Source organism: Macrobrachium nipponense, chromosome 23 (genome assembly GCF_015104395.2).
Source record: "Macrobrachium nipponense isolate FS-2020 chromosome 23, ASM1510439v2, whole genome shotgun sequence".
Lineage (NCBI taxonomy): Eukaryota > Metazoa > Arthropoda > Malacostraca > Decapoda > Palaemonidae > Macrobrachium > Macrobrachium nipponense.
The window spans coordinates 19,925,064-19,947,310 of NC_061090.1; the positions used below are offsets into that span (position 1 = coordinate 19,925,064).

At 36.5% G+C, this 22,247-nt stretch overlaps 1 long non-coding RNA gene across 2 annotated transcripts in view; it reads right to left on the minus strand.

The window, feature by feature from the left end:
• The window catches only part of LOC135196331 (uncharacterized), a 237,010-nt gene that overhangs the window by 38,113 nt on the left and 176,650 nt on the right, over window positions 1-22,247 (minus strand). For both annotated transcript variants that reach the window (XR_010310383.1, XR_010310380.1), the window contains exons 3-4: window positions 17,518-17,625; window positions 17,316-17,389 (exon numbers count right to left, since the gene is read on the minus strand). This is a non-coding gene — a long non-coding RNA (uncharacterized LOC135196331). The remainder of the gene's footprint in view (window positions 1-17,315; window positions 17,390-17,517; window positions 17,626-22,247) is intronic.

The following is a 22,247-nucleotide window of genomic DNA, read 5'->3' on the forward strand; positions in this document are numbered from 1 at the left end:
AATGCTAAATAAGTCTAGCCTTTTCAGTGGCTATTAATACTGGGACCTAGTTGTTCCAATTGCTATTATTGCTAAATAAATTCTAGATTTTTAAATAGTTAGCAAAACTTAGTAAGCTTACTAATTTACCACAGCTAACCAGTGGCTAGTAAAGCTAAATGAGGTTTGCTAAATCTTATTATAACTCTTAGCCTTTCAAATTCCTACTAGACTATTACATTGGCTAGGATACCCAACACTGTTTCAAATTGACTTCAAAGCTGAATAAGTCATTCCTCTATTGGCTAGTAGAAGATCAACGAGCTTGTTAATAAAATTGAAACCTAGCTTATAAACTTGCTAACAAAACTAAATACATGTTAGCATTTCCATTAAGCAATAGAGCTATTAACCACTAGGTTTTGCAGAGCTAAATAAGCTAAATAAGGCACAGGTTTCAAATGGTTCATAAAGCTATAGTATGGAAGCCTTAGTCCTTCCAATAGCTAGCCTTCTACTCATGCTCTCTCAGTCTTTCTTTTTAATTCCAACTGCAACCCAGATAAAACGTAAAATGTCACATGTTGTTGAGATTCTCCTCTTCGTATTTTTTTTTTCTACCCCATCGATTTTCCAGTGATCAAAGTTGGTGTATAAGGGTTTCATTAACATCCCTCCCTGGAAGAACTACGAATAACTTCTTTTAAAAGTTGGAGCTTTCTGTGATTTTTACCGTCTTCCGCTACTCTCTCGTCTTTTTTTCTCTCTTTCTCTCCCTCCCTCTTCGTTTTTCAACACGGACTGCATTAAGAAACGACTTGGCGCCTTATACGTCGAGTCATTAGGGATTATTTTCCTTCCTAAAATCCACAGCGAAAGAGCTTTATTGAATTACTGCTTAGACATATATTTGTGACACCCGTTGCTACAATCACGCCCAGTCATTATACAGGGAAGACTTTTAGTTGCCATAAAGCACCTTTTTTTTTGTCTTTTAGATCTCTGCAGCTGCCGTGAGTTGGCGAAGGAGTCTTTCTGCGCGCGTCCAAATGTATTTACTTTATCAACGACTTTACCTGATGCAAACAGAACAGATACACAGTCTCCGCTTAAAGAGGCGTTTAGATCTGGAAGTTGCCGGAAGGGGCCAAAAATTATGGGAAAAGATGATCGCCAGCGACATTTTTATCGGCGTCTGCCCATCGGGTAATTAAGTCGTAATTTTTGTTAATTTTTCGCCGGCACCTTCGGCAGAAATTGGAGAAAATCTAATTCCAGACATCATAGGCGCCTCTCAGGTCGTTGTTAATTGAATGTAATTTTTACACCTTCTTCTCTTGGAGGGGCGAAATTAAAAAAAAAAAAAAAAAGTGGAAAAGAAAAAAAGAAAAAACTGAAAACTCAATCAAGTAGAAAGAAACGGACGAAAGAATTCCCAGCGAATCAAAGGGAGAAAACGGGACGAGAGGTGGCAATTTTTGTTCCACGTTCTCTTATACCTAATGGACACTCTCCTTTCAATTAACTCTCAACTCGGGAAAGGATGCTTCTTCGCTCGCCGCCTCTATAGGATATATGCGCCTCGGGAAAAAAGTGGACATTCACGAGACAATTGATATGGAACCGAGTATATATACAGAGACATGAGACTAGATCAGTGGCCTTCAACCTGTGGGCCACGGGCTGATATCGTATCAGGTGGACCACGGACAATGGGAATGAAATACAAATTGGGTAGTCAAACTAGGAATGGGAATAAAGTGGGAATAGGAGGAGAACTGAATGGGAACGAGATACAGAGACGCTACAATTTTATTCCACGAATCATCTTCTCAATTAAATAATCATATATAAAAACACAAATAAAAAATGTAAATATTTTATATATATTTTTTTGAATTTATGAAAATCTATCATTTGAATTTATGGTAATAACATGTAATAAAATTCCAGTTCCAGGAACTGTAAGTTTTATTTTGAACTTATCCATTCCTATTCTAAATCTGAAGTAGTGGGCCATGGGTATTTGGAGATTATCTAAAGTAGGCCATGACTTCAAAAAGGTAGAAGACCACTGGACTAGAAGGATATGAGACATGAAACTAGGGAGGTATGAGACTAACGATTAGTTTGTTGGCTCACCTCATTTCCATTTACCGAGTTGCCAGTTAATCATCTAGCATGATCTGACTTTGGGATGGTTTTTAAGATATGAAACGAAATACCAAGCAGTATATTAACTAAAACGACAGACTAGGAGAATATTTAATAACTTAAGCCTATCGCAGTATATTAACTTAAACGACAGACTGGGAGAATATTTAATAACTTAAGCCTATTGCATTCTAGAAAATGCCAGTTAATCACTTGAATCAACTGATGTTTGGGGGAAGAAGAGTTGCAATAAAGTGCCAAGCATCGTAAGAATTACATTAGAGACCTACCTATGTTCAAATGAAGAATTTCCTTCTAAAATATTAAGCTATCTTCATTTTAGCCTATTAATAACTTATAGAAAAAAAAGTCTTGTAGTTACGTAGCTACGATAAAAAATAACTCATAAGCTACATCAGTCTTCCAAGAAACTTACTATATAACACAGATTCGATGTTGTGTAAAATGAAGCTGAGTTGCATAAGATTTAAATTTCCTGGGTTTGTCTGATTTCTAGATATACCCTGCAGTTATTGAAAGCTTTTAGACGTCCCTTGTTTTCTAGAGATTCTCACAATAACTTAGTAGGGTTTCCATATCTTCCTATTTCTCTAGAATTACCTACATAATTATAGTTTTCTAAGCTTCCCGTAGAGTAATAGTTTTGACTTTCCACACATTAATAGTGTCCTAGACTTTCCATACATTAATAGCGTCCTAGACTTTCCATACATTAATAGTGTCCTAGACATTCCATACATTAATAGCATCCTAGACTTTCCATACATAAATAGTGTCCTGGCCTTTCCACATATTAATAGTGTCCTAGACTTTCCATACATTAATAGCGTCCTAGACTTTCCATACATTAATAGTGTCCTAGCCTTTCCACATATTAATAGTGTCCTAGACTTTCCGTACATTAATAATGTCCTAGACTTTCCGTACATTAATAGTGTCCAAGAATTTCCGTACATTAATAGTGTCCAAGAATTTCCGTACATTAATAATGTCCTAGAATTTCCGTACATTAATAATGTCCTAGAATTTCCGTACACTAATAGTGTCCTAGAATTTCGGTACAGTAATAATGTCCTAGAATTTCCGTACATTAATAGTGTCCTAGACTTTCCGTACATTAATAGTGTCCTAGACTTTCCGTATATTAATAGCGTCCTAGACTTTCTGTACATTAATAGTGTCCTAGAATTTTCCGTACATTAATAGTCTTTTAGCCTTCCCACACATTAATAGTGTCCTAGACTTTCCGTACATTAATAATGTCCTAGAATTTCCGTACACTAATAGCGTCCTAGAATTTCCGTACATTAATAGTGTTCCTAGAAGAATTTCCACATATTAATAGTGTCCTAGACTTTCCGTACATTAACAGTGTCCTAGAATTTCCGTACATTAATAGTGTCCAAGAATTTCCGTACATTAATAATGTCCTAGAATTTCCGTACATTAAAAATGTCCTAGAATTTCCGTACACTAATAGTGTCCTAGAATTTCCGTACACTAATAGCGTCCTAGAATTTCCGTACATTAATAGTGTCCTAGACTTTCCGTACATTAATAGTGTCCTAGACTTTCCGTATATTAATAGCGTCCTAGACTTTCTGTACATTAATAGTGTCCTAGAATTTCCGTACATTAATAGTGTCCTAGAATTTCCTAGTTATAGATTTCACCAAGTTCTATAATTACCCTTCAGTTATTCATAGCATTTCAGCATTTTCCAGGATATTCATATTTTTTGCAGATCCATATTCGAGACGTCCTATGAGGATATTAGTTTTGTAAATATCCAAATGAATTTCAATAAGTAGACATATTCCGTGAAACAATAACACGTTTCTAGAAGTACGATACAAATATTAATGGCTAACTAAAGGACATACGAGCATTATCTCAATTTTGAATAGCCCATCAAATGGTTTTCTAGTCTTATATATAAATATTACCCATTTTCTTATTCCTCTTCCTTGTAAGGCTCTTATTTTCTATATTTTTTTTTGCCGGAATATTTTTCAGCTTCCCGAATTTCCCATTTATATTATTATTATTATTATTATCATATTATTATTATTATTATTATTATTATTATTATTATTATTATTATTATTATTACTTAGTAAAGCAGGCCTCACCCGGATAGAAGATTAAAAGGTCAAAATGTGAAAATGAAATAAAATGCAAACAAAAACTGCTAAAAAACATCAGATAAATGAAGGCGCTGGCGAAAGAAATAACCAGTCCAGATGTTAAAAAAAATTTTCAAGACAAATATTGAAAGTTTCTTAGTCTTTGGGAAGAAATAGTTAAGTCCCCTGGAATAGGGGACTTAACTATTTCTGCCCAAAGGCTAAGAAACTTTCAATATTTGTCTTGAAAATTTTTTTAACATCTGGACTGGTTATTTCTTTCGCCAGCGCCTTCATTTTTCTGATGTTTATAGCAGTTTTTGTTTGCATTTTATTTTATTTTCTCATTTTGACCTTTTAATCTTCTATCCGGGTGAGGCCTGCTTTACCAAGTATTAATAATAATAATATTATTCCATTCAAGAATTTTCTAGGTTTGTCAATGCTACATTAAACTTTTCGGACTTAAAAGATACTGACCACGGCATCCGACTCCTTATAACATTAATTTTCTTGCCTCTGCAAATAAATATTAACAGATTTCAATATGTTACTCCTTTATGATCATTTGATTTGCCGATTTATTTAGGTTTCACGGAGGGGGCTAAAGCCCAAAACCCTTCTATTAAAAGAACAATGAAGGTTATACGAATAAACAGAAAACTACTGCCGGAAGTAATTGCATACGTCAAATCATCCTATGCACGAAGAAAAATAATGACTAAATGAATAAAGCATCAGCACAGTGGAAATATTTTTGTGGAAATAATTCAGCCAATTCGGAAAATTAGAAAAACACATTGGTGGATGTAACTTTGGATGTGAGGATTAATATAACTTTAAAAAATGTAACCATATAATATGGGGAATGGCTGCAAGAGCAACCATTAATAAATACGATGATATAATAGTAATAAAATACAGCACTGATAATCGTAATGACTTATGATATGTTGAACGCTAGCAACAGTTGCAATGACAACCATTCCAAATTGCAGAGATGTAATGATCTATTTCTCAAACGGAACTGTTATTTTAATTTTTCATTCAAAAATGCATGAGTGTTTTACCCCATTGTCTTTCATGCTGAAAAAAAATAATACAAAAACCTTATGTAAAAAATAGATCAGGTTGACGTTGACCAAAAAGGTAAACCGCTCTGCAAAGGAGTTCTGAGTAAAGGTGAATATATACGTGTGATATCACTATAGTCGATTCATTTAAGGTAGATTCTTGCGCCTACGAGTCGTTTGTTTGGCGGCCTCTGATTGGCTGGTACCGGGAGGTAGGCCGCTCACTCAGACTCATTATTTTCTACTGTGGCTTAGAAAACTAGCAAGATTATGTTTATATTTTTCTTCAATCAACTCACGCTTGTTCAAGATAGGAAAATTGTTGGTCATACCATAGGATCGGTATTAATTGTACAACCAAGTTATCTTTTCCTAAAATCAATAAGATGAAACACAAAGGAATTACAACGAGTAAAAGTCAAAAGAGAAGGATTTAATTCTGTATACCTGTTTTTATTTATTATCGGATTTTGCATCAGTAACGCGATTAAGATCAAATAAAACTTGTGTTTTCATACAACAAATTCACCCTGAATACGCTGTTGCTTTCAGATTTTGGATGCGTGTAAAATGTGAGGAGAAAATGAAGAATATGTCTTATTAAGTTGCATCAGTAAATGATTCAAGTTTGACGGTATTGCTGAGAGAATGAGATCTGCAAGGCGTCGTCGTTGCGTTTGTCGCCTCAGCGAGAGATTTTAGTTGCCAATTAGCGATATAAAAGGTTGCAGTTTCCACAATATTTACCATGTTATATTATCACATTTTCTGAAAATAAATACACAGAATTTCCAATATAACTGTCGAAAATTTTAAATCCAATATCATATAGTATGTCTGGGCATATCTGATAAGGAAAAATAATAATAATCAGATGGATGCATCTGGTATCGTTAGCTCAGACCCAGCAAAGAAGTTGGACTCTGTGGAAAGACGACTTCATACTCTTCAACTCAGCCTAAACTTTAATCAGGTTGTTTCAAGATATTGTTTCTAATTTTATTTTATGAATATATTTTCAAATGAAAGAGACACCAGAGACTTATTTGAGTGATATGAAATAATAATCTCAGTGAAGTAATAAACAACAAATAATTAAGAAAGATTGACTTCCTATTAGGCTGAGTCAAGTACGGCTGCAACATAATAAGATATATTCTTATATTCTTCATTTTCTCTTCACATATTACACGCATCCAAAATCTGAAAGCACTAGCGTATTCAGGGTGATTTTATTGTATGAAAATACAAGTTTTAACTTCATCTTGATCGTATGACTTATTAAAAATCCGATGATAAATAAAAACAGGTGTAAAAGATTGAAACTTTTTCTCTTCACTTTACTCGTTGTAATTCCTTTATGTTTTATCTAATTGTTTCAGGAAAAGATGATTTAGTTGTACAATTAATACCGAATCCTTTGGTATGACAAAAACTTTATTATCCTTTGGAAAACGTGAGATAAATGAAGAAATATAATCATACTGCATGTTTTCTAAGTCACAGACGAAAATATGACACAGTGAGCGAGCGGCCTACCTCCCGGTACCAGCCAATCAGAGGCTGCCAAACAAACGTCTCGTAGGCGCAAGAATCTACCTTAAATGAATCGACTATAGTCCTTGTGAATGAATTTCGGTGCTAGGGCAGCTTATATAAGACCAGATTCCTAAACCTACTTTTAAGTAATGGTAGACAAGTTGGTAGCGTGATGAATTTTTATTTTTTTTATGCTAGAATCAATAACAAGAGCCGAGAGAGACACGAAAATTATTACAAAGAACCACTGCGAAAAAATCACAACAAACTCTCAGCTACTAAGTTCTTCGACTGGTTGATAATTCGATGATCGCGCAGAGGAATGAGGGGAGTAATAGCTGAGGAGAGAGAGAGAGAGAGAGAGAGAGAGAGAGAGACTAAAATGACTGCATGGGAGAATTTCTCGCAGCGGCCTCAAATTTGTTACCTCGTCAGGCCGCTGTCACAAAACTCTGCAGGGCGTCGCGCGATCGTCATCTGTTTTTGGCGAGCCCATTACGGGTACGTGCCGCGTCCTCCCCAGTTGCCAGCTCTCACCAACCTGTCAGACCAGCCCTCCCCGCACCTGCTGCCTTTTTGATCGCTTTTCACCAACTTGCATTTTTTTTTTTTTGTATGTACACACGTGTGCGTTCTGCGTCACGGAAAAGTCGACGTCTTAGCAACCACGATAGCTTTGCGTTCGTCGAATTCTGTCGATGCGACTTAAATGTGGTTACATATTTATTTATAAAATTCATTCGTTTAGCTATTTATTTGTTTAAGCCTCCAGCGTCGACAAAAGCTTTCCCCTTGGCAGAATTGCTTGCGACCAATTCGACCAACAAGATTCAAGCATGGTGACTGATTTCTTCATTTATTTATAAATTTATTTTTTTCCACCGGTGTCGATTCAAGATTTCACCTCGACAGAATTGTGTTCATCGAATTCGTCAATCTGATTAAAAGTATGTGAATGATTATTTATTTATCTAGTTTTGTCTCTGTAAACAATAAAGCTTTCCCTTCGAAACAACTGCTTTCGTCGAGGTGATTCTACAGCACATATTATGTGGGAGGAGATTTAAGTTTCCGCAAAGGCACACGGTTTAAAAAAAAAGAAAAGAAAAAAAAATCTGTCATATTCCGATGAATTTCTGCACGTGTTCCATACGGAGTCAGCTGCATTTTATTTCCCCGGGAGAGAAAGCTGGTGGCTATATGTCATCCACGCACCTTTTATTAACTCTAGCAATTGTGTTTCGCTCGTTTACCTTACGATGACATTTAAGTTTGGTTCCGAACGCTAGATTGTACGTATGTTAATATGAAATGAGTAATAATAATAACTTATTAAATAATTAAACTATATTTTTATGTTTTTACATAGAAATATATTTTAATATATTTATCAATAATAATAATAATAATAATAATAATAATAATAACACTAGGCACGATCCCAACATACCTGAAAAGGAACGTGGAAAAACTAGATGCCCAAGTAGCTCCAGGACTCATGCAGAGGAGTGTGCTCCTAGAAGCAGCACGCATAGTGAGAAAAGTGATAGACTCCTAAGGAGGCAGGATGCAACCCGGAACCCCACACTATAATAACCACCCAGTCGAATAGGATGGCTGTGATAGAATAATAATGATAATAATAATAGTTTAAATTGAATTGTATAAAGAATTCAGACCAAAGACCAAGCACTGGGACCTACGAGGTCATTCATAGCTGAAATGGAAACTGACACTAAAAAGGTTTGAAAGGTGTAACAGGAGGATAACCTCAAAGCAGTTGCACTATGAATCAATTGTTAGGAGAGAGTGGAAAGCAAGATGGAAGAAGGGAAGATGAACGGAACGGAGGTACGGTATAAGGAATGAAAGGCACGCTGCAAAGACCCTTAAGCAATGCCTACAGTGCACCACATGAGGTGCACTAAGGGAACTAACCCCCTACGGAAATATTAAATAAATATTTTTATAATAATAATAATAATATGATATAATATATATATTATTATTATTATTCATTATTTATTATTATTATTATTATTATTATTATATTATTATTATTAAATAATTGAGATACATACACAGGAGTGAGAAGTAATAATAAACGGTTGAAACACTAACAGTTTCTTGATGGAATAATAATAAAATAATAATAATAATAATAATAATAATAATAATAATAATAATAATAATAATAATAATAATAAGTTACCTGTAGAGACAGAATTCGATTATGGTTTGGTGAATGAGAAGAGAGAAAAGCTTATCTGAATAATAATAATAATAATAATAATAATAATAATAATAATAATAATAATAATAATAATAAGATTCTGCGTGGACTTATTGCTGCTTTAAAAGTGACTGATCTAGATCTGAGTAGATCACCAACAATGCGTTTTTTAAAATTTAAATCTGTCATTTTTGTTTTCACCGAAGACAGATTCCAGCTTTGAAATAAAGTTAAACAAACCAGGGTGGATAAGCGCAATTTATCTTTTAAGATTCCGTTATCGAATTGTTCGCATTGGTTTCGTTGCGTCGCTATTTACCAAGTTGCACGTAGGAGGGTTAGTGCTGTCAGTGCACCTCATGCGGTGTACTGTATTCATTACTTAAAAGTTCTTTGCAGCGGCCCTTCGGCCCCTAACTGCAACCACTTTGATTCCTTTTACTATACCTCCCTTCATTTTCATTTTCCTCCATCTTATTCTCCACCCTCTCCTAACAATTGTTTCAGCATTATTTTCAGCGCTGAATGACCTCGCAAGTTCCAGCGCTTGACATTTGACAAATGCTATACCAGCACCAATACCAGCCTTAAACTAAGACGACCCGGCACCGAATGAACTCGCTACGGAATAATACCAGGCACTGACGACGACCCCCTGCTTGACCTGAGACTGATATCTTGTTCTAATAAAAGATTCCTTTCAGCAATTATAATTTTTGAAAATTACCCAATAGAATATGGCCAGTTACTCAGAAACGCACGCTGAGCCTGAGAGCGAATTGTACGGAAATAGAAAAAACATATATAAAATCAACTCGCTTAATTCTGCATCCTTTTTAACAGCAAAATACATAATAATACAATAATAATAATAATAATAATAATAATATTAATAATAATAATCATTACTATTATTATAAATAACAATAATAATGTCTAAGAGGTCTCAATTATACACAAAACTCGCCACATTTTTACTATTGTGGACCTATTAGAAACATCAATTATACTCTTTCCCCCCCCCCCCCGACTAGAGTCTTTTCCAAATAATAATAATAATAATGATACCAGCAAAAACAACAACACAACAACAACAAACAAACAACAATAATAATAATATAATAAAATAATATAATAATAATAGCTAAAAGCTGTACCCTTCGCCATGAAAAGTCGGATATATGTACATAAACTCATATATAAAGTACGCATATATTTTAACATTATATATTATATAATGTCTACATACATCATAGAACCAACAGCGTAAATAAGCCCACACGTACCCTCGGAAAGTTATTAGAAACAAAAACGCGAGTGCGAAACGCGAACAACTCTAAGGGGCGCTAACGCCGATTTCAGCCAGGACTGGACGTTCCTTAATTACAGAAAATAAACTACTTTTTATTGCTGTCACGTTTCACAGAACAGTTATAATTCTAGTCGGGTGCACCCAGAGTCATTTTCTCTCGCACTTCTGAATTTTTGTATAACTGAGAGAGAGAGGGAGAGTTTGTGTTGGAACAAATATTAAATCGTGCAGCCATATTTATTTGTACATTATATATTATATAATGTATACATACATATATAGAAACATACATGCGCAAATAAGCCCACACGACCTCGGAAAGTTATAGAACAAAAAGCGAATGCAAAACGCGAACAAACTCTAAGGGGCGCTAACGCCGAATTTCAGCCAGACTGACGTTCCTTAATTACAGAAAATAAACTACTTTTTATTGCTGTCAAGTTTCACAGAACAGTTATAATTCTAGTCGGGTGCGACCAGAGTCATTTTCTCTCGCACTTCTGAATTTTTGTATAACTGAGAGAGAGAGAGAGAGAGAGAGAGAGAGAGAGAGAGAGAGAGAGAGAGAGAGAGAGAGAGAGTTTGTGTTGGAACAAATATTAAATCGTGCGACCATATTTAATGGATTTGCTTCCATACTGTTTCACGAAAGTTGATTAAGGAGATGAGACATCACAGCGAAATAATTAGAAAAGCTCATATTTCGCAAGGGCGAAAATGTACATTACGCATGTTTCGCGAAAGACCAGTTGTATCTTACGTGTGTTTCGCGAAAGAGAAAAGGCATATTACGTATATTTCGCTAAAGAGAGCGTGTACATTAAGTATATTTCGCGAAAGAGAAGGCGCGAATTAAACATATTTTGCGAAATAGACAGTGCACAATACTCATTTCGCGAAAGAGAAAGTGTACATTACGCATATTTCGCGAAAGAGAAAGTGTACTTTACTCATTTCTCAATGAGAAAGTGTACATTGCACACATTTCGTGGAATAGAAAGTGTACATTAAGCATATGTCACGAAAGAGAAAGCGTGAATTATGTATATTCTGTTGAACAGAAAGTATATATTACTCATATCATGCAAAAGAGTAGGTAGAAATAACTCATATTTTGCGAAAGAGAAACTCCATGTAACACATATATGGCAAAAAAGAAGTTAAAATTACACACATTTCACGACAAAATATAAATAGTACATACGACTAACAAATTTAGAACAAAATTAGTTGCTTAGTTTGATGTGCCTATTACGACGATTGTTAAAATTGTTAATATTAGTAAACACTACGAATTATTCTTCTAAACCCAACTCAAAAAATCTCAAAATAAACACATTATGACTAGTTGATGTGTGGAAGGTCAGATGATGTTACTCCTTCTAGTATGTGGATGTTGTGATGTGGTAGGTGGGATTGGGGGTCGGGGGGGGTGGGGGGGAGGGGGGGGAGGGATGGGATGTTTCTGATAACTATAGGGCTCTGACACTTCAGCAGAGGGATACTGTTACATCTATGAGTTATTGTGAGCTACGGAGGAAACATATTTACCTACTGATTTATTTTTACTTTGTTTCCTTCTCCATGATTTCCTCAATTGTATTGTTACATTTTTATTCCCTCCTCTTTGCCCTCTACCACTTGATTTCATTACTTTATTATCTTCTTATTCTCTCTGTCTCTCTCATCGTCAGGTTCTCGTTTCCATTCTGATGTTGATAGTAAAGACCTCCTAGCAAAACTGCCAAAAGTGAATCATATGGAATGCGATGGTTACTCAACATAGTTTCCAAACCAACATCCACAGTAGTCCTATCCTCTCTCCCTCTGTCATTCCAGCCACCTACCTCCCCACTCCCCCATTCCTCCCTTCCCCCCTATGAATCCCTTTCCCTTTACCCCCCACGGAACAAGAGCTTACGGTATGAACTTCTCATTTGCATAAATCAGCTGATGTTTTCTGCACAGGCCCAAGAGGGCAGCGAGGATTAACTCCGGAGTCAGCTCTCTCCCTCTCTCTCTCTCTCTCTCTCTCTCTCTCTCTCTCTCTCTCTCTCTCCCCGGTGCTTTTCCTCGAGACTTATTAATTCGTCCAGCTCAAAAATGAAGAAGAAAGATATTCTTTCCAGGTTGCAATTGTGACGGAAGAGAGAGAGAGAGAGAGAGAGAGAGAGAGAGAGAGAGAGAGAGAGAGAGAGAGAGGAAACGCAGAAAATAGAAATAAAAATGAGAGAATACAAAAGCAAATAAATGAGTGAGAGAGAGACCCAGAAAATAGAAGGAAATGAAAGAGAGAAGACACAAATAATTGAGAGAGAGAGAGAGAGAGATGAGAGAGAGAGAGAGAGAGAGAGAGAGAGAGAGGAAGAGAGACGCCAGAAAGAAGGGAATAAAAGAGAGAGAAGAAAAACAAAAATAAATGAATTGAGAGAGAGAGAGAGAGACGCAGAAATAGAGGGAAATAAAAGAGAGAGAAGAGAAAAAAAAAATATTGAGAGAGAGAAAAAAAAACGCAGAATTTAGAAGAAATAAAAGGAGAGAGGACAAAAACAAATAATAGAGAGAGAGAGAGAGAGAGAGAGAGAGAGAGAGAGAGAGAGAGAGAGACTATGACGACGACGACGACGACGCGGGAGCGGGCCTGGGTGTGATCTCCGCTATTTTTAAATCAATTTTTAATTAAGAAGATCCTGAGATTAGAAACTGCTGCTAATTACCGAGCTGGAGTGATTACGAGTAAGGAGATTAATTAAAAACACAAAGTTGAGAAATTTGACTCCCCCGGGCAGTCTTAATGAAGTTGTAAAAATTTCCCGAAATACCTCGTCGGATGAGAACGCCCCAGCCCGGGAAAGGGGGAGGGGTGGAGGGGAGGGAGGGGGGGAGGGGACAACACCCGGCTTCCTTCGCCCGGTCGTTAAGGACGTCGCTCCTACGGACTTCCGACGGGAATTTGGGTCTTAGTTGAGGGGTGGGGGGGAGGGCAATCGGAGGCGTGCTTTGCGTTTCGTCTGCGTGTCTGTCTGTTCTATATTTTTCCTAGTCTGTCCGTCTGTCTGCTTTTCTTTTTTTTTCTCGTCTGTCTGTTTGCTTTTATTTTTATCTTCTATGTCCGTCCGTCTGTGTTTTGCTTTTTTTTCTCGTCTGTCCGTCTGCCTGCTTTTATTTTTTTTTCTGTTTGTTTGCTTTTATTTTTATCTCCTTTGTCCGTCCATGTCTTTTATTTCTCGTCTGTCTGTTTTTATTTTTTCCTCGTCTGTCTGTCTGTCTGCTTTTATTTTTATCTTCTCTCTCCGTCCATCTATGTTTTTATTTTTTCTAATGTTTCCTTACATCTGGTCTTTTTTTTTTTATCCGTCATCTGGTTTTTTATTTGCCTCGTTTTCTGTATGTTTCTGTTCTGGCTTTTATTTTTATTTCTCTCTCCGTCATCTTATGTTTTTTTTTTCTAGTTAGTTGACCGTCTGTCTATTTTATTTTTTACTCGTGTCTGTCTGCCTGTCCTTTTATTTATTTTTCACGTCTGTCTCTTTTTATTTTTTCTCGCCTGTCTGTCTGTATGTCTCTCTGTCTGCTTTGAATTTTTTCTCGTGTGTCTTTATTTCTGCTTGTCTGTCTGATCTTTATTTGTTCTCCTGTCTGTCAGCAAGTCTGTTTTTATGTTTCTCGTCTGTCTGTTTGTCTGCTTTTATTGTTTTCTCGTCTGTCTACCAGCCTGTTTGTTTTTATTTTTGTTCTCGTCTGTCTGTCTGACAAAGGTTTTTCTCACTCTTAATTTTTTCGCTCACCTTCCTCTCTCTACAATCTAGTAAGGTTTTTTCTCTTTCCGCTTCAATATTTTTCACGCTCTTCCTCCTCACTTTCTAGACTCTAGAAAGGGTTTTTCTTTCTTTCCTCTCTAATATTCTTTACACTTTCTCCTTTACAATTCCCTCCTGAACAAAACACATTACAACAAAAAACATTAAAGGAAGATAACAGGAATTAAGTAACGATTCTGAAAATCCCAGAGAGAGAGAGAGAGAGAGAGAGAGAGAGAGAGAGAGAGAGAGAGAGAGAGAGAGAGAGAGTTTAATCACCTAAATTTGACACAAAATATCCCGCTATCTTAAACCAGCTGGCGTGACGTTTGCTATTCATTAAAAACAATAAATAGGAAATGTTGTTCCTTATTTTCATTACCTCTTTACGCATATGAGAACCAAAATAAACAAGCATATACACACGTGGTCATAAGCACGCACATACACACACACACACACACATACATACATACATACATATTCATATATAATATATAATATAATATTACTAATATATATAGATATATATATATATATATATAACTGAATCACGAAAATATGGAACGTGATGATTATATAAATAAAGGCAAAATCCACGAAGGATAGACAAACGATGGAGTGTTGCAAGGCCTTTCGACTTCTCGTCCTATACTTAGCAGACTGCTACGTAAAGGACAAAAATTCGAAAGGCCTTGCTTATCTCCATCGTTTCTCTTTTCTTCGTGGATCTTGTCTTTATTTGCGCACGCGCTTACACACACACAAACATATATATATATATATATATATATATATATATATATATAATATTATATATATATATATATATATATAAAACATATATGTGTGTGTGTGTGTATAAAAGATCAATCATTATCTTTTTAAATGTTCAGCTTTTAGGTGCAAAATAGCGTCCGCGTTTGATGTCACTTTTTTACTAACAACTTCCGAACGTTAATTTCAATGTTACTTAATCCTCCTTATTTTCGCAAATGGAACTCTCCAGATTGTCATCAATTCTTCATCTATCATCAAACCTCCTACGTAGTATTCTTCATTACGAAGGTTCTCCTTAGTTTTGTACATAATTAAAAAAAGAATTATTCTTTGACTTCAGAAGTTATACTTTTTGGGTCAGAAGAGGATTTCTTGACGCAAAATTTTCCATAGAGAATCCTCAGGACTGATAAGTTAGGATCAAGATATAACTTTTACTGGGAAAGGGACCTTGCTATTGGGGTGAGGGAGGGTGAGGGTGATGGGAGGGAAGGGTGAGGGTGATGGGGAAGGGATGTGGTTTGGTATGGACAAAATGTAAATTGCGTCCAACTAAAGTTTCTCCAGAAATAATCAAGATAAAGCGACTAATATAATATAGTCTTCTTAGCCCGTTTCAATCCCAGATACATTAGTATATCTTAGTTTAACCAGACCACTGAGCTGATTAACAGCTCTCCTAGGGCTGGCCCGAAGGGTTAGATATGTTTACGTGGCTAGCAACGGGACTTACAGCTTATTGTGGGATCCGAACCACATCGAGATATGAATTTCTATCACCAGAAAAAAATTCTTCCGATTCTTGTTGGCAGAGCGGGGAATCGAACCTGGACCCTGAGATCGGTTCCAGATACATAAAAGCAAGAGCTGAGTTTGAGGTAAAGGACCCTTTGCAATACATCAAGCATTATTACAGTGTAATCCGAATTGTTTCAACTCAGTGGGTAGCAATATTGCTTGAGCGCTAACAGCGTAAGAGCAAGACCAACTGTATGGGTTTTGTAAGGGGTTTCTTGCCTAATTCTCACGTTTGGACCCATCGGTTACATATTAGTAAATTATGAGGCAATGTGTTCGAAAAATACAATGACGTTGAAATGTACTTAAGAGAATACACACGCAAGCGCGTTAGCGCGCGCACAGACACAGAACGAACAAGAGGGAACACATTCAGGTTCGGCCACTGATTACAAAAATATATAAATATTTATGGCAGAAGACAATGTGATGCGTTCACTTCAAGAAATATCCCCCAACACACACACTCTCTCTCTCTCTCTCTCTCCCCTCAATTTTATGTCACTGTTTTCTTTAATCTCATGATGGTCTGAGAATTTAGAGTTAAGTGCACAGAAAGAAGCACTATCAGCTTTTATCTTTTATATTCATCTCCATATGTCAGTTATTTGTTATATTATTATTATTATTATTATTATTATTATTATTATTATTATTATTATTGTATGCTGGAAGTAAACCCTCTTTTAAACATGTTTTATTAAAAGTGATTGCCGCCTCAGCTGCATTAATTTTATACAGGTTCTTCTCTATTTTTCTAATTATTGCTTTCTCATTGTTGCTTAAACTGGTGAGCAACGCACCGAAGGTTGACATATCTCAATTAGGTAGAACGATTGGATTTTATTGGTAAAAATTTCAGTTGGGGTAGTCAAATTTTCGGGTATATCCCGTAGAGTTTATTACAGATAGAATTGATGTTAAATTCTATTTCTTTTCTATTCTTTCTATTCTTTCCGGACGTTTCGTCTGAATAAACCTCAGACATCCTCTTGGGCGGAGTTGGGTGAAGGACTGAAGTGAGAAGGTGAGTCCAGCTGCTTATATTGCGTTGGCGCAGCGGGGGGCGTCGTGCCACTGCCTTTTCATTGGCTCGTGGGTGGGGAGCTTCTTCTTCTTCTTCTTCTTCTTCTTCTTCTTCTTATTATTATTATTATTATTATTATTGTATTAGTATTATTCAGTACGCAAATCTATTCACATGGAACAAGCACACCAAAGGGGCCATGGACTTGATATTTAAGCCCCCAAAGAATGTTGGTTTCAACCTCCCACCGCTGACCCCACACTGCAGCAATAACTGATCATGATACAGAGCCAGTAATTTTTCATCGGCCTGGGGGAGACGCGAATTAGCGACATCTGAGTGGCATGCCACGACACTAACACTATACCAACGGCACAGCTTAATCCACTCAACCAAGAATGCCTCCCTTGTATGAGTAACCCAATTCTAAACAGGTACTTCCAACTACAATTAAAAGTAAGTTCCTTACTTACCAGTAGGTCCAACGAGCATCACCGTAGCCAAAATCATCGACGACGCCGGGGAGGACCTACAGATTTGTTTTCAACTGGAAATGAAGAGGCAAAAATAAGTCAGTGATAAGAAACAAAGTATGTACATGAAATATATATGATTCAATCCAGATTTTAACCTCAGACATACACAAAATATTAAAAACCAAATCTTCTCTGATACTTTTGTAAGCGTTGTAATTTTATTCTTTATTTGTGAACTGTGATATAACTTGGATAATGCCTTCTTTGAATCATCGACGACGTCGGGGAGGACCTACAGCTTTTTTAACTGAAAAAAAAAGGTCATGGATAAGAAACAAAGTATATACATGAAATACATATGATTTAATCCAGATCTAAAACTTCAGACACACAAACTATCAAAGAAAAAATCATCTCTGATGCTTTTGTAAGTTTTTTATTTTTATTTTTATTTTGTGACCTGTGATATAACTTGGATAATGTCATCTTTGGGAAAAATATGAAATATCTATCTTCAAAATTTTCTAACATATGAATACAGCAGTGAATACACCAGTTAACGTTGCACAGATCAAGGAGCCGACTGATTCTATTGTTGACAAATCTCTCACAGTCAATATGGGAAGAAGAAACCAAAGTGTAACCTACCGTGTGACATAATTAATAGGGAAGTGGCGGGGCCGCGTGTTGCCCCTATGGAAAAAAACAAAGATTAATGTTGGATTTAGTATTCTTAAAGAATAAAGCATTTTCCATACAGATTGTAAAGGATTATGTAACTGTTTCTGAATGAAAGTACCATATAGGCTGTATAACAGCAGCAGCTGATCTTCAAAAGTTACTATAGCTTCTGTACAATAGATGTGGTTTAGCTAAGTCACGTGACTAAGACGAACTGTCCTTGACTTATTGCGTTAAAATATTGATAAACGAGGTATTGTGAATTTCTATCTTATTATTATTATTAACCAAACAAAAACTTCTTTCAGTTTTTTAAGATTGAAAAAGAAACCCACAAAATTACTGTGTATAACGTGTTTACTTATAAGTATTTACATTTTATTTGACTCAATACTCAAGTACTTTCTTGAAAATGGGCCACAGATAGGACCTGAAAGTACTCGAGTGTTGAGTCAAATAAAATGTAAATACTTATAAGTAAACACGTTATACACGGTAATTTTGTGGGTTTTATATCATCATCATCATCATCATTATTATTATTATTATTATTATTATTATTATTATTATTATTATTATTATTGACAATGTGCAGATATACGTATGAGAGAAGCCCAAACGAATCAGGTCATTTACCTACAGTCTTGGGAGTAATATAGAAATATGAAAAAGAATTATTTTCGAAATACTAAAAATGGCCAATTCGACAACCATCTCATTTTTTGGAAGTACAAAAAAAAAAAGAAAAACAAAAAAACTTTTGAATTTCTTTAATCAACAGCAACATTAATACGCCACCAGAGATTCATGATTTCCCTGGGAAGAAATTACAACACCCTTCAGTTTTTTCCCTTTTTTCCTTTGGATGTGTGATTTTTTCCCTTTAAACGGCGGGCTTCATTATTACTCAACGGACGACACCCTACTTTCTTCCTCTCTTTTTTTCCCTTACTTTCTTCCCTCCCCTCGTTTCCCCTCGCTACAACTCGCTACTACGTCGACCCCATTTACCCCAAGCCAGATTTTTTTCGGGAGGACCTAACCCCTCCACCCCGCCCCCCCCCCTTTTTTTTTTAACTATCGCTCACTTTTCTCCCCGCACAGTCCCTAACATGCAAACATTTAGGCAAGTTTTAATTAGCCCTGGGAAGCCAAATTTGAACGTCGACTTGTCCCCGGCATTTTTTCTACGGGTAAATTGAGCCATTTTCAGGCCCCCCTACTCCCCCTTGTCCCACCTCATCCCCTCCCCACTTCCCCCTCCACCGAACCCTACCAACACCCTCAACACACACCCCAAGGCTCTGGTAAGAACTTTTTTTCCCCTCCAATTCCCCCTACCCCATAGCCAAGTCCCCCCCCCCCCCACCCCACCTCCCCCTCCAGAAGCTGGTCTCGAAGGAATGTGCTCCGACCGTAGTTGGTCTAGACCTTGGCCGTCCTGGGGCTTTTTTTTTTTTTTTTTTTTTTTTTTTTTTTTTTTTTTACACAAAGGAAGGAAGCGAAGGTAAATCATTCTTAAAGGTACTTTGTTAAGCAAAGGGGTACTTAATTTATTTCTTAAGAAACTTCCCGAGATTTTCTTATCCTTTTAAATACCTCTCTTTTTTAAAGAAATTTTGAGGAAATGGGATTCATCTAAATTTCTTAAAGTAGTGCTTTAATTCTTGATAGTGTATTACATGATATATGTATTTGACATATTTTCTTAGGGGTAAATATTCTCCAATTACTTCTATGAACTTACATACAAGCTTTTCTAAATAACAGCTAACTATTCCTTTTGCATATATATCATTTATGGAATTTTCAGCTTTAGAAAAGTTATAACATATTTCACCACTCAATCTTTGTTGATGAAGCTGACATTAACTTCAGGATCCTTATCCCTTCCTGCACTCCAAAGGATCTTTTATAAGATCCAGGAGCATCGAGATCTTTATTATTTCCTGCACTCCAAAGTTCGTTATCAGATCCAGTAGCTACAAGATCTTTATTACTTCCTGCACTCCAAAGATCTTCATAAGATCCAGCAGCTTGTTCAGATCTTTACCACTTTCCGCACTCCATTGAAATCATTCATTCGAACTAAGACTTGCGGGATTTTTATTATTTCCTGCACTCCAAAGATCTTTATAAGATCCAGTAAATTCAGGATCTTTAGCTCTTTCTGTACTCCAAAGATCTTTATAAGATCCAGTAAATTCAGGATTTTTAGCTCTTTCTGTACTCCAAAGATCTTTATAAGATCCAGTAGCTTTATGATCTTTAACTCTTTCTATACTCCGAAGATCTTTATAAGATCCAGTAGCTCAGGGAGCTTTAGCTCTTTCTGAATTTCAAAGATCTTTATAAGATCAGTAGCTTCAGGATCTTTAACTTTTTCTGCACTCCAAAGATCTTTATAAGATCCAGTAGCTCAGGGACCTTTAGCTCTTTCTGCACTCCAAAGATCTTTTATCAGATCCAGGAGCATCGAGATCTCTATTATTTCCTGCACTCCGAATACCTGTATCAGATCCAGTAGCTCCAGTATCTTTATTACTTCCTGCACTCCAAAGATTTTTATAAGATCCAGTAGCTCCAGGATCTTTACCTATTTCTGCACTCCAAAGAAATTCATAAGATCCAGTAGCTTCAGGATCTTTAGCTCTTTCTGCACACCAAAGCTATTTCTCAGATCCAGTTCCTTTACCTTTTTCTGCACTCCAAAGCTCTTTCTCAGATCCAGTTCCTTTACCTTTTTCTGCACTCCAAAGCTCTTTCTCAGATCCAGTACCTTTACCTTTTCTGGACTCCAAAGCTCTTTCTCAGATCCAGTAGCTCATGGGTCTTCATCGTACCTCAAAGACCCTCGGTTTCCCTGCCTCGAATGATTCCATCTACTGCCACAGCTCTATCTACCAAAATTCCAGCCACTCCAAGACCTCCCGCAGTTCCCACTAAAAGGAAAATCGTCCTTACTTCCATTTGTTTACTGCTCTTCCTCAATTTCCCAAACTTGATGATCCTCCCGAGTCTGTGCAGACCGAAAATATCTCCCCTCCTTTTTATTGTCCTCATTCTCCCTCGAGTTCGAAGCCTTCCCTTGTGCGGACTTAAGAATGAATTCCTTATTCCCTACCTGTAGTAGGTAGTGACCCCTACCACTCCTTTAGGGACTTGTCCTTCCGCTGCTGGCTGTACCTGGGAAGGAATTAACGAAGAGCGCGCCCTTGGGGAGTCTTATCGACCCCTCTGTTACACTGGACTTACACGTTTCATCGTGTTTTCCTCTGGGGTCCCACTGGCGGGGTGGGTTGTGGGGAGGGGGGGAGAGGGGGATGGGAGGCCGGAGGTTGGGGCCCTATTCTAAAGTGTGGATGGATGTATTGGACGATGAAGCGAATGTTCTTGGATGATGAAATCATGGCTTCACTGTTTGCTTGATGTGCCATCTTCCATAAAAGTATGATTATTTCATATTGTGTAATAATACTACATCTACATTCAATATTATATATATGTGTGTATATACACCGTGGTGAAATATCAATGCATATTCTGCATTATCCGCTTGTGCCTAATGTCTTCTGTCTCGTCAAATGATCTCTTAATCTTAATTTCTGAGTTAAGAGCAACATTTTCAACAGCAAGATACAACATCAACACCTATATACTGTGGAGATTGAATTTCCCAGTGTGGTTCCTCAATGTAAAACAGCCTGAATAGAGGAAGAAAGATTAAAAGGATGATAACTCTAGATTCCAACTGATTAAAATGATCGAGATCTGGTAAGATTTCATTTATATAAGACTAGGGTAGCTGTCTGGTTGCATGGTCATGCACAGAATATACGAAATTGATCGTTGAAGAGACCTAGAAACTCCTGTACTGAGTCGCTGTAATATTAGAATGAAAGGGCCTTCATATATATTAAGAGAAAGAATGCGTGAAGGAGAAGACAAAGGCCAATACGCCTATTGAGGATGTCGACGTGCTGTTGATTGTGCTCGTGTCGTTAACAAGTAAAAATGAGACTGAGATAGGCCTAGCTTTACACAGGATTTCTCCTTCATTAAACAATGACCAAGAATGATCGTAAGCGTGTAACCTAAGTAGTGGTGTTGATAGCTGAAAAACAGCAAGATAAGGAACAGTAACTAGAACATAAAAAAATAATATAATAATAATAATAATAATAATAATAATAATAATAATAATAATAATAATAATACTAGTAACACCACAACCAAGGGAACCAACAG